General features: G+C 38.6%; 1 pseudogene; it reads right to left on the bottom strand.

Annotated features, from left to right (window-relative positions):
• Positions 1-279: 279 nt before the first annotated feature.
• On the bottom strand, positions 280-1082 carry LOC101647417 (annotated as a pseudogene).
• Between the last annotated feature and the right edge of the window lie 13385 nt (positions 1083-14467).

The raw sequence follows: 14467 nt of genomic DNA, 5'->3' as shown, positions 1-14467 counted from the left end.
CTGATGCCATGGGCTTAAGTGGAGAGCAAATGTTTTGAGAATGATGAGGGCAATGAATGTACAAATGTGCTTTACACAATTGATGTATGGATGGAATGTGATGAGTTGTATGAGCCCCTAATAAAATGATTTTTTTAAAGTGCCATTTTCAACATACCATTCCTTAAGCTACACCTTTTTAGATGTCTCAGATCCATGTTCTAGTCAGTTAAGTCAATCTATGACTTTATTTTTTTTTTCACAATAAGACCCTTTATTTGTCAACATTAAGTCTAAATTTTAAACGGATTCTTGAACTGGTGGCTCATAGCTGTCAGCTCGTTCCACTTTTGCACCTGTCTCATCGCCAGTAGTTTTTCCAGAACTGCCACCTTCACGGTGAAGCTTCATGAGTTTTCCCAATTCAAACTTGGGCTTTTTCAGCATCTTTACTTTTCTGACAAACACATCGTGGAGAGGATAGATAGACCGGCAAGGCTTTTCTATGTCTTTCCCAATGCTGTCTGGAATCAATGTATTGACCACTTCTTTCGAGTCCTTTCTCTGCACCTCTTGGGTCATGATTTCCATCATTTTTTTTTTATTTGGCGGACCTGCTGGTGCTGAGCATAAGAGGTCTTCCGAATCTGATTATTGCATTTTTTAGTAAAACCAACACAGAACAGACAAAGTAGATAATCCATCGGTGATCTTGACATCAACATGAGTTTCAATCATGGTCTGCCATTTCTTGACCATGGAGCACATCTTGTCCCATGGAAGGGCCATGCCATGGAAGTTGGTCAGGCAGTTTTTTGCCCTGAACATCCTCAATAATTAACTTAAGTTTTCTAAAGGCAATGCCATTGTTCTGCAGATCAGCAAGGCTCACTTCAAAAACTCGACCCTTGAGACCATCAGATGCAATTGTGGTTCCTTGAGTCCTGGTGACTAGTGTTTTCCCAGTATTTCTGATATTGAACATGGCTGGTGCTTTCACAGAACACCGATCTTTCTTAGAAAGTTGATCAACCCACTTACACTTTCTTCTTAGTTCCATTTTGGCCACCTTTTGCAAGGCGCTTGTTCTTGACAACCGCCATGGTGTCGTGCAGAGCCAAAAGGGCTATGACTTGATTTTAACAAACCAACTTCAAAAATATATTTTGAGAGAAGAAAAGATATTTGCATATGAGATAGATATCAAATGAAAACATGAAATTATTCTTATTTTGTGAGGAATAATATATAAGGTTATTGGATTATCTGAGAGATTGAATATATATTTTAGAAAGTATTCTGAATGACAGTAGAGTACAGTGTCATGAGATATGGGATTTGTTTGAAAACAATTCATAAAAAGGAAAAGGGGATAGAAGAATCAAGTTTGGTAAAATTCTTAGGAATTATTCTAGGAATTGAGGTCCACTATATTATTCTCGATCACTCTTCATGGGAGAAGATGGAGTTACCATGTCAGAAACCCACAGAGACCGCTCAACCCTGTCCTATGGGGTGGCTGTGAGTCAGAACTAACTCGATGGCAGTGATCTGGTTTGGTTTTGGTTTTGAGCCTTTAAAATGCTTTTACAATAAAAGAGGTAACAAAGGGTTGCAAATTGCCTAATCCATTGTGCAGCCCACCTATTTTTCATATTCCTACATCTGTTTTCCTCTAGTCTAAATGCAACCATATTATTGTATTGCTCATTTTTTAGCATGTATTATGTGTAGACAAAGCTCTAGTGGCTCAGTAGTTAAACACTCACCTGCTCACCAAAATTGGAGGTGTGCACCCATCAGTCATTCATCAGGACAGCGGTGTGACAGTCTGTTTCTGTAAAGCTCACCTTGTTTAGGAACTCCAGGGGGTCCCTAGGGGTCAGAATCATGATGGGTTTGGATTTTTGAACTATAATTGTTATAGTCCAATGGACTATAATTGTTAAATATCTTAGACTATAAGTGTAGCCATGGACTATAATTGTTAAATATCTTAGACCACGTAGACATTAAAGCATACACATCTTACTTATCCTTGTAGTTCCTGGAATTCCTTCTGTGGCCTCTTGTACACAGTGATTTATGTTGGAAATAACTATGGAAGTGAACAGGGAAACACCATAAATTAAATGGCAATCAAGTATCTCTGACAGAAATAGTGGTCCTTGGTAACAGACTGGTAATGTATTGTGTTCTGCTGCAGTATTTCTAACTCGAGGCCTATGATAATTAAGTAAACGGGGAAATCACGACACCATCACAAACCACAGACAGTCATCAGGAGTGCTCATAGCAGAAAGTTGTCATCAGTAAAAATGTAGAGGCAATCATTTTAAAGTGTAGGATGCAGAGTTTATGGATACTGACTCAAAATTGGCCCAGATGGAAAGGGTCACCGTGGCACAGTTGTTGAAGTATACATTTTGTAATCCCCCCAAACAAAAATCAAACCCCAGACTCACAGCTACTGGGTTGGTGCCTACTCAGATCCCTACAGAGCAGGGTGGAGCTGCTCCTGGGAGTTTCCAGACTCCCTGTTTACAGCAGTAGAAAGCCCGTCTTTCTCCTGTGGAGCTGCTGGCTGTCTCCAACTGCCAAGTTGGCAGATCATAGCCCTCCTCATAACCATTGCCCTCCCAAAGATCCTATAAATCTCAGAGGGAACCATTAATTATGTTATGGCATTTTAAGCAGGCAGAGCAGAAAGAGGAAGAGACTTTAAATACACTAGGTTTGGTTCTATGGAGAAAAACATTAATTCACCAACAGTCTCCTCTATTTTATGGGCAGATTTAAAAAAATTCTTATTTCCCTTTATTAACTAAGAGTAGGAGGTAACTATTAAATTTTTTGTTGTTTGTAGAACTGTATATTTATTGTTTTTCCAATAGATAATCAATAACAATAGCGATTTTTTCCCTCTTTTCATCCAGAAGAGAAAAAAAAAAGTATTTTGAGTCCCCTTGCAAGTTGTCCTTCCATTTCAACTAAAGAAATAGTTCACCCTGAGTTGGCAATATGTAGTGGTTACCTAGAAAAACCTTACTCACTGGTACCTGCAACGCAGATGGCTCTCGTTTGGGTCCCTGTTGCTACGGTTCACTGCACACCTGAATCCAATTGTTCAGTCTCAAGTGGAACAGGTGGGAAGGGTGGGCGGGGCATAAATGGACTAAGGCCAATGGAGTGCCCCTGCACCAGGCAGCCTTTCTGAGTGGGTGGGCGGGCATGGGCCACGGGAGGCTCAGGAGGGAGCCAAACAGAAGGGCAGATAATGCAAACACAGACTTTAGATTCTAAAATAATCCCTGGCATTAGCAGTGCCTGGAAGCCCGTTTACACAGCAGTTAAATGCTGGTTAACACCAAGGCAGGTGCTGTGCATAGGCCGGACAATAGCAGGCTCTTGGATAAATATTAGTTGTTGATTTAGTCTCACTGTTTAAGAGTGCCAGTTTCCCAACCTTTCTACTAATTTACTCCATCTATTTATTTATTTATTTATTTATTTATTCACTCATTCATTCATTCAGTGTTAAGAGCGCATCGAGGAAGTAAAAGCCATTGTTAAAACAAGACTGAAGATCTTCTGATGTGGGTAGGTTTGCTAAAGAAAAAAAATGTGTGATACAATTAGCTCTATCTTTTACAGGTGAACACTTTAAGGAAAGAATTGTGCCACTCACTTCTGCTGCCTGATACTTCTGGTATATCTAAGAGACATGTTTAGTGTGTTTTATGTGAAAAGCATACAGTGTTAGTATTGAAAATACAGTGGGACTGGGAATCACATCTTTAGAGTTGTGGAAATAGTTTGTGACACTAATTTTGAGTTTTTTAAATGATTGTACCTTGGTATACTCATTTATTCAAAGAAATATGTGTTGCAGGCTTAAGATGTATCACTGTCACTGCTGGGTAGTGAGATGTGAAGAATAAAATGTAGCCCTTGGCCTCAAGGATTTCGTCAAGGGAGGGAGGGAAAGAACACAGCAGCGGCGATGTGATGAACATCAGGAGATGGAAGTATGCATTGGTTCCTTGGGACACCCTGCCGAGAAAAATCATTCCTTCTTTTTGATATTTAAAGAGAAACAATTTCAAAAATAGCATAGCTAGCTTTATGAAAGTGCACGTATCCTAAAGTCAATGACCTTACACAGAACTATTGCTGTGAAATGCATCGATGGGATTCCTAGAAAAGAACAGACACTGAGTTCAAAGACAATCATACAGCTGTACTGACAGCCCAGGTGGCATCACAGGTTCCCTATTGGGCTTCTAACTACAAGGTTAGCAGTTTGAACCCACCAGCTGCTCAGTGGGAGAAAGCTGAGGTTTGCTGCTCCAGTAAAGATTTATAGTCTCAGAAGCCCCAGTGAGAAGTTCTACTCTGCCCTACAGAGTCTTAAGAGTCTGAATCCACTTGACAGTGGGTGCTAGTAGTAATGACAGAGTTTGCAACGTTAGAGCCCAGTGGATGTTAAGGGACAGAATTCCTGTTCAACATGCTTCAAGACAAAAGGCAGAGTAACAGATTTACCAACCCAAAGAGTACAAGGGTCAGAGATGTTTTGAAAGCACCTGTTCCCAAGCCTTGCAATAATGGTATCTGAAATATGTGTCTTTTCATATTTTGGCTCAATTATCTTCTGGGCTGCTTTATTTTCTAGGCACGCTCTCTGTACTACACGGTATACCCATGCAGGTCCAGGCATATATCCAAGAAGCTCCAAGAAATCGAAGAATGATACTTCACTACCAAGAATTTCAACAAAAATCCTAGGATCAGCTCTGCTAACCTCAGGTACCCACTCCTAACTCTTCAGAGGGGCCTGTCGGATGTACTATGATTCTTCAAATAGTTATGGCCCACGGTTAGAGCAGGGGTATACACAGCTCGCTCAGGTCAGGTGGACAGGAGCAGGCGAGGGGGAGTTCTCTGCGGTAAATTGGGGTATTCCTACCAAAGTGAGAGTTGATGATAGCTAGGCCAACTACCAAAATCCTATGCTTTTTAAGATTGTTTTTTTTTTTTTAGCTTAATTTTTAACTTTATTTTACAATATTTGCAAACCAACGTGTGTTGGTAAATGTTAAACATTTTTTCCTCTGATTTAAAAAAAGTAAGACAAAAATAAATAAATAAAAATTTAAAAAGTGAGATAAATGTGGTCATGGTTTTGAAGTTACTGTCTCAAAGTCTGCTGCCTTAATAAGTTATTGAAGGAAATTCCTAATTTGCATTTAAAATGAACATCTCTATTTATAATAAAAAAGCAAGGGCTTATATACCCATTCTAGCTCTTTTGACAAAGATATACATAGTATTAGGTCAGTAACTTGACATTTTCTAAGCCTTAGGGTTCAGAGTTGTAAAATATACTGATTTTTATGACCTTACTTAGAGAATTGTTAGTAAGATTAGTTAAAGGACATGGTTTATGTGCTGAATTGCTACTCAATACAGGCTTTGTGGTATTTCCTACAAGCTTATTTTTACCTAAGGTTATAAAAAATATATTATTTTCTACATATTATTTCTACCTTTTATGCAGACATAGAAAATTTAGATTTGGTAGTTAAGAAATAATTAAGCGTCTGGCACTTTCAAGGACATGTGGGTTTGGATTTTCCATAATCCTTTCCGAGACACTTCTAATTGCTCTTGACCATTTATTAGTAGTTATGTAGATGTTGCCCACAGTTGTCCTACTCTTTCTGAAAGCCCTTGATAAAACACAATAATTCTGCCTGGTAGTTAGGGGATGCTAACATGCTGGACCAAATGATATATTACAACTTCCATTCAGAATATCCCTATACATACAGTGACAATGTAAATGTCAGGCCATCAACTTGTTTGCAAACTATACACAGTCAAATAACATATTGAACAGGCTTGGTTCAACACGTGATCTTAAAAGCAGCTTTATTTTAATCTTCAATATTTTTTAAAGGCATAGTGTAAGAATTTCTTTTACTTATGGTTGAAAACTGGACAGGCTCGATAGTTTTTTTCCCTGATTGGTAATATAAAATCTTGTAGTTCAATTTTGTCGGAAATAGATTCTGCATTCAGTCATTGTTGTTATAGTTTGGTGCCAGCAAAGCAGACTGATTCATAGCAACCCTATACACAACAGAATGAAACACGACAGGGTTTTGTGCCATCTCGAACCAATGTTTTTTTAAATCATTATATTGGGGGCTTGTACAACGCTTATCACAATCCATACATACATCCATTGTGTGAAGCACATTTGTACATTTGTTGCCATCCATCATCATTCTCAAAACATTTTTTTTCTACTTGAGCCATTGGTATCAGCTCTTCATTTTTCCCCTCCTTCCCCAATCCCCCCTAAACCATGAACCCTTGACAATCCACAAATTGTTATTATTTTGTCATATCTCACACTGTCCAATGTCTCCCTTCACCCACCCTTCTGCTGTCAATCTCCCAGAGAGGAGGCCATGTGTAGATCCTTGTAATTGATGAACCAATGATTTGATAGGCACCTCATTAACACATCTCACTGAGCAACTGTCTCTTTTTACTTAACAAGCCTGATGCCCTTTTCAGGAACTCATCCCTCTTGATAGCATGTCTGTATTAGTCTGGGGACTTTGGAGAAACAAATCCACAGAAACTCAGGGGAAAAATCACAGGATTATAAGGTTAAGGTGTAGGTGTTACTTTATTGCAATTGTGAAGCTAAAGAATTATGTACAGGTGCCAGGTTGGCAAGGGGTGGATTGAGTTAGTTTATTGTGCCAACCTGGCCTATAAACACATGTGGGATTAATTGAAGGGCAGAGGGATAAATGGCAGTGAGCCTCGCTTTTCTAGTTCTTGGGTCTCTTGCTTTGTGATGGTGAAACCAGGGTGCAGCTGCCTTAGCAGTTCTCAGCTTCAGCTTGCAAGGCTGACTTCGTGCAAGACATCCCCAAGGAGAAGCCACATGGATCTATCTCAATGCAGTCCTGGGTGCTGGAGCAGCCATGTGGAGACCCCTGCCAGCGCTGAGATGCTTACGCATTCACTGACTCCGCTTTCCTCCTGCAGTCAGCATCATTGCTCCTGCTTTGTGAGATGGAGGACTTTGTGGATTGGTGTTGGTTGGGCATATGGGTTAATGTTGGACTTGTGGGCTTGAGCAGCACTGGGTTGGGATATTTTCTTGATGCTCACTTAACCTTTATATAAAAATCTCTCTTATACATGAGTTTCTGTGGATTTGTTTCTCCAAAGTACCCAGACTAATACATTAATTCAATGGACATGTGTCCACGTGGGTTCGTACCCCACTCCCGGTACCATAATGTATTAGTTTTTTACTTCAAAATAAGATATGTGCAGTGTGCATAGGAATTTGTTCATAGTTTTTTTTTTTAACTACAGTCCAGCCTTCCAATGGGTCTGAGGGACAGTGAACTGGCCCCATGTTTAAAAAGTTTGAGGACCCCTGAACCCGTTATAGACATTGACTCCACTCCAGTGCTGAAACCACCTTTCCCGTGTTTTGCTTTCAGAGCAGCTAGCCAGTCCATGGCAACCTTCTTTAGATTTTCATTTGCTCTGGGGCCCTTACCTGCTGACAAAGTTCTGATTGATCTTATGGGAGCTCTTATCACTCCCTTGACGGGGAAGCCTCAGTCAGTCTGAAAAAACAAACACCTGTCCCCCACTCCCCCACTGCCCAAATAAAAACCCTCTTCACCAATCCTTTCAAAGTTCATAGACTGTATTTAGTCCTCTTGATTTGGATCAAGAGTTATGAGAGTCATGAAAATTTGTTCATATAACCCTTTTATCTGACACTTGTTTTGGAATACAGCGTAATACTTGATAACTTTGTTTCTTATTTGAAACTTGTGATTTAAACATCTGGAGTTACCTATCTTGTTTAACCAGTGCTTGTTTCACCACCCTGAATCCTTTCCAGTGGGCCTTTGCAACTGGATGGATGGAAGCCACACTGATTCATTATCAGAATAAAAACCCCCAAATCGAAAACTAAATTTTTAACCAACAAAATTGATAAAGCATTTCATTGATTTTTCCCCCTTGCATAACTTCTGTCTTGAGTACTTTCCTTGTAGAATAATTGGGCTAGCACTGTTTATCTCATCAATAACAAGAGCATGATATAAATAATATAACTGTCTAATTGTCAATACCACAGTTCATGGTTTTGTGTTTCCTTGAGATTGAATGGCATGTACAGTTTTTTGTTTACTATTTAGAAATTAGTCCCAGGCTTCACTTTGGCAATCATTTTAAGAATAGATTAAGGAAAACACATCAAGTTCATAAAATAATTGGTAATTGTTTATAGTTGAGTTATAAAAGAGCCTTAAGCAACACGTGGGCAACTTGAGCAAGAAAAAGCCATAATCCTAAATGGGGATGTGGAGAAAGATTTATGGTTCAGATTGAAGAAAGGTTTGTGAGGGAGAGAAAGAAATATTTAAGTAATCTCTAGAAATGTAAGTCCTACATTTCTATGTTTCACTACAAAACAGCAAGCTGAAGAAGGAAGTGGTAGAAGATTCTGTTCTGTATATCAAAAACCCATGGAGAACACCAAAGTCAATTAGCGTAACATAATTCACAAAGACAATGCTCTCGATCCTACTCTGATAAAGAGGGACTGAGGTGTTCAAAATTTGTGAGCAGCCATCAATGAGATCCAACTATTGATCTTTCCCAATTTGGAGGAAAGAAGCGTGATGGAAATCCAAAGACCTACAAAAACCCTTTCATGAACAGATTAATGGACCACACAAACGTCAATCTCCAACATCCTGAGACCAAAAGAAGATGACTGCTGACGACTACTACCAACTTCTTGGAAACGGATCCCATTTCAAAGGATGGATAGAAACAAAATGTCTATGAAGTGTCGAATGTAAAATTGATTGTCCACTATGTAAGCAATCACTTAACTCACAATAAAAATGTAATTTAAAAAAGATGAAAAGAAATGAACTAACGAGTAAAGTTTTTCCACCATGTTTCTTTAACAAATTGAGGGAATTACATGTAAATAATGTAGAGTTTGGGGTTTGTTTTGTTTTTTTTTTGAGTGGTACAAGATTCAGCCCTTTTGAAAAATGAATATCAAATGTAGTAAAGATTGAAAGCATTTTCCTAAGAGCCTTATTGACAGGGTGTGTCCTAAGCATTAGCAAAAGCAAAGACAGAAGTAAATGCAAATAAAATGAGATGACTATTTAATCAAATTTGTAATTGAATACAATACTTTCAAGTGCTAAAACTAAAACTGCTTTTGGCAAGCTATCACATATTTGATAATGTTTTCCCTAAGCACTTAAAAATAAAAGGCTTCTTTTGTATATTGCTATTTCATTTATGTGTTATAAGAAGCTAGATTGATCCCATTAGTGATCATCATTTTGAAAGGAAAGATGTTAAGCCAGCCTTAATTTATTATTTGTGCATTCTTTCTTAGCCGACTATGAAAAAAGACTTAGTTTTCTTTTGTCTGCCAAGAAATAGGCATTTTAGAAGCAGTGATATAAAAATTAGTCAGGATAATTTGGCTTCAAGTGAAAGAATACCCATTTAAAATGAACCAAGTGGTGTCAAGGGGAAAGTTTCTGGGCTCATGGAAGTATAAAGTTCAGAGAGTGGTGTGGCTTCAAGCAAGCCCCCACTTAAAGAGTCATATCTACTCAGCATTCCTCAAGCTGACAGGAAAAATTCAATCCTCAAGTTGCAATATTGAAGAATTCTATGTACAACTTGTTGGATGATGCAGATGACACAACCTTTTTTGCTGAAAGTTAAGAGGACTTGAAGCATTTCCTAGAACAGAAGCAGTGGAGTCACCCACAAAGACTAGAACCGGAGCATGGATTACACCTTAATTTAAGGAACACAAAGCAAAACAATGGAGGTTGTCAAGGATTTCATTTTACTAGGATCCACAATCATAGCTCTTGGAAGCAACAATCAAGACCTCAAAAGTGCTAGTATTGGGCAAACCTGTTTGCAAAAGACCTCTTTATGTTGTTAAAGAGCAAAGGTGTCACTTTGACGACTAAGGTGTGTCTGACCTAAGCCATGATGTTTTCCAATTGCCTTATGCATATGAAAGCTAAACAAGGAGTAGGGAAGACTCGGAAAGAGAAGAATTTATGCATTTGAATCATGGTGTTGGGGAAGGAAGTACAATGGACTACCAGAAGAAGCAAAAAAGAAAAAAAAATCTTTCTTGAAAATACAGCTGGAATGTTCCTTAGAAGTGAAGATGATGATACTTCATCTCATGTACTTTGAACATGTTGTAAGAAGGGACCAGTCCCTGGAGAATGACATCATGCTTACTAAATTAGAAGGCCAGCAAAAATGAAGAAGATTTTTAACAATATGAACTGACACAATGGCTAAAAATAAAGGGCTCAAACATCAAAGTTGTGAGGATAGTGTAGGATGTTGCACATAAGGCTGCAATGTGTTGAGGTGACTTGACAGCTCTAACAACAATATTCTTATATTTCTGTGTCTTCCAGAATATCACTATGGTTCTGATTAAAAAGGCCGAGCATAATAGTGGGACAAGAGGAAAGTAAAAGGATATAGAGAAAAGAACTAGGAGGCAAAAGACATTTATAGAGGTCTAAATACAGGCATATACATATGTAAATACATTTATATAGGATGGTAGGGAAACAGATCTATATGCATATATTTATTCAGTATTAAGGTTCAGTATTAAGACAGCAGATGGACATTGGACCTCCACTCGAGTACTTACTCAATGCAAGAACACTTTGTTCTATTAAGTTGCTATTCCATGATGCACACCTTCCTGACAGGATCGCTGAAGACAAATGTGTGCATAAGCAAATGTGGTGAAGAAAGCTGATGGTGCCAGGCTATCAGAAGATAAAGCATCTGGGGTCTTAAAGGTTTGAAGATAATCAAGAGGCCATCTAGCTCAGAAGCAACAAAGCCCACATGGAAGAAGTACACCAGACTGTGTGACCATGAGGTATCGAAGGGATCAGGTATTAGGCATCAAAGAACAAAAAAATCATATCATTGTAAATGAGGGTGAGTACAGAGTGGAGACCCAAAGCCCATCTGTAGGCAACTGGACATCCCCTTACAGAAGGGTCGCGGGGAGATGAGACAGTCAGAGTGCAGGGTAGCAATGATGAAACATACAACTTTCCTCTAGTTCTTAAATGCTTCTCCCCTCCGCCACCCCACCATCATGATCCCAATTCTACCTTACAAATCTGGCTAGACCAGAGGATGTACACTGGTACAGATAGGAACTGGAAACACAGGGAATCCAGGACAGATGATCCCTTTAGGACCAGTGGTAAGAGGGGCAATACCTGAAGTTGGTGGGAAGGTAGGGTAGAAAGGGGGAACCAATTACAAGGATCTACATAAAAACCTCCTCCCTGGGGCATGGACAACAGAAAAGTGGGTGAAGGGAGATGTCAGACAGTGTAAGATATGACAAAACAATAATAATTTATAAATTATTAAGGGTTCATGAGGGAGGGGAGGGGGAGCGGGGAGGGAAGGAGAAAATGAGGAGCTGATATCAAGAGCTCAAGTAGAAGGCAAATGTTTTGAGAATGATGATGGCAACAAATGTACAAATGTGCTTGACACAATGGATATATGTATGGATTGTGATGAGTTGTACGAGCCCCCAATAAAATGATTTAATTTTTGAAAAACAATTAAATGTATTTGTGTGTAGAAATTGCAATTTTCAGAGAGTGTTCCAATTTATCGTTTCATCTGATGTACTCCTCAGAGTTTTCCATCCTGACAAAATTAAATCTGCTTTTCATGAATACCAAAGTGATACACAGAGTGAAAGAGAATGGTCTTCTTCAGACTTGCTTTATTAAACAGGGTATACTGCAAGCTTCGAGTTTTGGATCGAGAGCCTGATATTCAACTCTATTAACCAGCCTGTTTTCTTTTCTTTTTGTAAGAGTTGACTCATTTTCCAAGTACAACAACATATGTTGTACTCTAGTTTGTTGGGTAATATCCTCCTTATAGTTTTCAATAATAATAGTCAAATTGGGGTGGGTCACAAATATCGACCCTTCCTACATACAACCGATAATTTCTTGGAATTAGTTCTCTTGGTTTGGTGGTTTAGAATTGTGGTCTGGTATGACAATCCAGTCAAATGACCTAATAAAATTCTTAAAATGTATTCTCTTTCTTCCAGTTCAGTGAGTATCTGGAATCTTCAGAACTTTGGGAGTGTCCATGTAGTATACAGTTGTTGGTTGTTATTTGTTTGGAGCAAAAGAGAAAGAAGAAAATCCAAGAGTCAGAGATGGATATAGACTACAGACAAATCATTACCTACTCCTCCTTTAGGCCATATACATGGTGCCCATCTGACACTGCTTTTCTGATCAGGAGCAAAATAACAAAATCCTGGGAAAAGGGTAGAAAAATGTGGAACAGAGCTTCATATTCTTAAAGAATCCAGACTTACTGGTCTATTTTTATTGGGAGAGTGCCCCGTACTATGACTCTTAGCTCCTCTTTAAAACTGAAGACACTTTTAAACTAACAGCTGGACACAATGGGTAGTTTTTAAGTACATATGACTAAAGAGTCAGTAGTTATTTTAAAGTATAGGCAAGAATATTGAGGGGCAGTAAAATTAAATAGATGGAAGTGAAACCACTACGACAGAAACAACTTCTGGTGTCTTATAGCCTTTTTTGGTTGTTGTTCGTATTTTCCAATTTTTCTGGAATTTGAATTTTGTCTCTAAAAAATAATAAGCTCTTTATAATTCTTATGTTCTCCTGCCTATCTTTCAGTTTAACCCATCTTCCAAGTCTTGGGAATAGAGTGAAGCTCTGATGGCTTCTTCATTTGCTATCATTCTCTTCTCTGTCTCAGGGGCTTTGCCTGCAAAGTATCTACTCAACCACCATGATTCCTGGAAATCTTGGTCTCTGTATATGATCAGGTTCCATGTATGTTGAAGAGGCTCATGATGGTGGGTAAGAACTGGGGAAAGATGAAGGGAGGATGGTCTCTACATTCTAGACATCTGGGTAAAATATGACAGCGTAAAGGGAACAAAGACATTAAATTGGCTAAGAAGGAAAATTGATTACATGTCTATAAATTAAGCTTCCTTTATAAGTGTTCTTAATCTATTAGAAATAGATTAAAATTGAAATATAAAAATATATTTTAAACATTGTTGTCTAGGCAATCCAATGTATAGCAACTCGATGAGTAGACCTACACCATAGGGTTTTCAAGGTTATCATCCGTGCAGACTGCAAAATACTTCTCCCATGGAGCAACTGCTGGGTGCAAATGGTCAGTCTCACAGTTCACAGACAAACAGCTCATCACTCTGCCACCAAGACACCTTAGAGATTATGAAAGGACAGAGCTACTTGATTCATGCTAAACTACTCCAATTTGACATCTGCTATTACACCTGAGAAATCAATTTAACGAAGGTCATTAATGTCAAAAAATTACCAAATCCAAGGATATATTCCAGTCATTATGTTACTTGATATTTGTGTTATTTTGCACTTTTAACCTCCATATAATTGTACTCTCGGATGGCTTTGGTGATACCATTCAATTTAAAGACTTTCCTCCTACCGCTATAAAAACCAAACCAAATTCACTGCCATCCAGTCAATGCTGACTCATAGTGACACCTGCCCCCCAACTCCTGGGTTTCCAAGACTGTCCACCATGTGGATGGAAGCCAAATGCGTCACCACTCCACCACCAATGTTCTCACCTGTACAGTCCTCCTCTTCTGTCTCTGTTCATTGGAGCCAGGCTTCGAGTCAGCCTGAACATAGTCCTTACAGGCATCCCTTCCCCAACACATTTGATTAATTTTTGAATCATAAGTTTATTGAGACATAATCTGCATACCATATATTCCACTCATTTAAAGTGCATTATATTTGGGCTATGCTCCTCCAGGCCAGCAGTTCAAAACCACCAACAACTCCGTGGGAGAAAGAGGAGATTTTCTACTCCCATTACTGGTTACAGCCTAGGAAACTCACAGGGGGCAGTTCTGTTCTGTCCTTTAGTGTGGCTATAAGTTAGAATTGACTCGATGGCAGTGAATTTGTTTTTGTTATACAATGATTGCTAATGTATTAACAGGATTGTGCAATCATCACCACAATCAATTTCAGAGAATTTTTATTACACACACAACTCATTAGCAATCACTTTCCTTTTTCCAACCCTCCTCATTCCATTTTCATCCCTAGACAACCATTTATCTACTTCTTGTCTCTATAGATTTGCATACCTATTTCAGCACGTAGTTCATTATATTAAGTAGCTCTTTGTTATTGGCATTTTCACTTAGCATAATGGCTTAAACTGTATCCGATTTTTTATTGTTGAATAATATTCCATTGTATGGCTTTATCCATTTTATTTGTTCATTTATCATGGG

Source organism: Echinops telfairi, unplaced genomic scaffold (genome assembly GCF_000313985.2).
Source record: "Echinops telfairi isolate 266 unplaced genomic scaffold, ASM31398v2 ScPeMD7_4;HRSCAF=17, whole genome shotgun sequence".
Lineage (NCBI taxonomy): Eukaryota > Metazoa > Chordata > Mammalia > Afrosoricida > Tenrecidae > Echinops > Echinops telfairi.
The sequence above is the reverse complement of the archived record's forward strand: the minus strand, read 5'-3'. Positions and strand labels throughout refer to the sequence as shown.